Genomic DNA, 2,293 nt, shown 5'->3' with positions numbered 1-2,293 from the left:
CTTTAGGCTCTGTGGAGCCGCAGGGTCTGCTTCTAGGTGGCCTCTGCAGGTGTGGGATGTGTGCTGGGTAGGACTTGCCCTCAGCTTGGCCCTCAGCAGCAGAACCATTGGGTCAGATCTGGTTCTAGGGAGGAAATACACTTAGGCCTTGTTGATCTTTGAAACCTTCGTTTCATTCCTCTGCCAGTCTGGCCCCTCAGCTCAAGGGCAGCACTGGTCATGTGATTATGTCATGTCAGTCTTCTGAGCCTGACTCTTTCATCAAGAAATTGGACTGTGACCTGTTGACCATGTGGGTCAGGCTCCTGGCAAGTAGGGCTCCCTAGAATATCCTCTCTTTCCTCTCCTCCCTGTCCATAACATCCCCTGGGCCCTAGACCTCACCTCCCAGCTGTCTGATTTCTTCTTGTACTGGACCTGGAATGTGTGCTCAATGAATGAGTAGGACATTTTCTGAGTTTCCCAATGCAGGCTGTAGCTGTCTCTGTTCTTGGTCATGTTGAGGATTGGAGGCTGCATCTGGACTGGAGGGAGGATAATTTCAGGAAATGTCATCATGTCCTCCCCCAGTATAATATTCCCCATTATCTAAGCTGGCCTAAGGTACTCTCCACTCTATACCAATATCCCTACCCCCAGCCACTCTGACTTCATTGAACTCTGTGGTTGTTTGAATAACAATGGCCCCATAGGTTTATATGTTTGAATCCTTGGTCTGGTCCAGTTGGAACTGTCAGGGAAGGATGAGGAGGTGTGACCTTATTGGAGGACGTGTGTCAATAGTCTATGTAGCTGGGGCTTTTATTTGTTCTTTGCCTTTGGCTTGTGGTTCAAGATGTGAGCATGGTAGTACTTGCCAAACTTTAGTCCTAGCACTTAGGAGACAGGCAGACAGATCTCCATGGATTTGAGGTTAGCCTGGTTGGCAAGGGGAGTTCTGGGACAACAAGAGCTACAGAGAGAAACTCTCTTGAAAAAACCAATTAGCCAACCAACCAACAAGCAAACAAGCAAGCAAGCAAGCAAGCAGTGAAAGATGAGAGCTCTCAGCCCTTTCTCCAGCTTCCTGACCCTGATCCCTGTCACCATGCTCTGCAACATGAACTCACAACTACTGGGACCATAATCCCAAAGTAAACTCACTTCTACAAGTTGCCTTGATCATGATGTCATAACAGTAAAAAAGTAACCCAGGCAAATGCCCATCGTCACCACATCACAGTGTTATCCCATGGTGATCCCTGGGGGAGCACCTGAGGTAAGCCTGGGGGGCCCAAAGCTTGTGGCCTTTCCTTGCTATTGTTTAAATACAAAAATAAAAAGTAAAATAAAAGCAACCATGGCTTTCTATCTTCATCCATAGAATGTTCAAGCCCTGGGCAACATATTCTCTTTGTGGGAACTCCCTCAGTCTGTCTTCCCATTTCCCCTGTGAAGTCCTTTTATTTCCTCTTTTTACACATGGGAAAACTGAGTCTGGAGAAGATAAAGCCTGGGCAGTGGAGAGCTGTGTCTTCATTGTCCTATGTTAGCCACTCCCCTGTGCTGCTTCAGTGACGCTGGGAGTTGCCTGAAGTCAGTATTGGCTGGCAAGTCCTTGCTGTTCTAAAAGTGTCCCCTACACAGCTGTATTAGGCCCACAGACACACCCAAATGACCATCCCACCATCACTCTGTGGCCAAACTGAAAGCTGGGGACTTTCGGTGACAGCCCTGCTCACTTGGAGAGCAGGTGACAAGCTGAGACTTGGGCACACATGCAGGCTTTCTCATGTAGCCTTGATGTATGTCCTGAGAAAGATCGGTAATTTAAAGTTAGGCACTCAGTCACCTTCTATCTCTCCATCCAAACAGAAGATTCGTAGCTTGTGACTTCATAGAGCTTTCACAAGAATAAAGCTCATGTCTTTAAAACATGGAAGGTTCCCTTGAATCAGAGGACTCCCCTTTCCTGGAGCAAGGACCCCAGGAAGAAAATGCTGGATATGAACTCAGGTGACCAAAAGATTGGCTGCCAAAGAAGACAAGCATTACTGGTTTGCTGAAAGTCTCCCTTGTGTCCAGGTCATTGCTGTGTGACAGGAAGCTGGGACTTAAGGACGCCATCTGTAGGCATCTCACCCATTGAGACATACTCCTAATCCAAGAATAGTCATTTTATCACTCTGAGTGAGAAATCTGCAAATCTTTGAAAGTGGCAAACGCAAAGATGCCAAAAAGTTCCCTCTGTTTATTGGAGTGACCCACTGGACCCCTGGAGTACTGGGAACTCATGCAGAGGCAGGGCACACTC

Source organism: Mastomys coucha, unplaced genomic scaffold, assembly GCF_008632895.1.
Source record: "Mastomys coucha isolate ucsf_1 unplaced genomic scaffold, UCSF_Mcou_1 pScaffold11, whole genome shotgun sequence".
Classification (NCBI taxonomy): domain Eukaryota; kingdom Metazoa; phylum Chordata; class Mammalia; order Rodentia; family Muridae; genus Mastomys; species Mastomys coucha.
The sequence above is the reverse complement of the archived record's forward strand: the minus strand, read 5'-3'. Positions refer to the sequence as shown.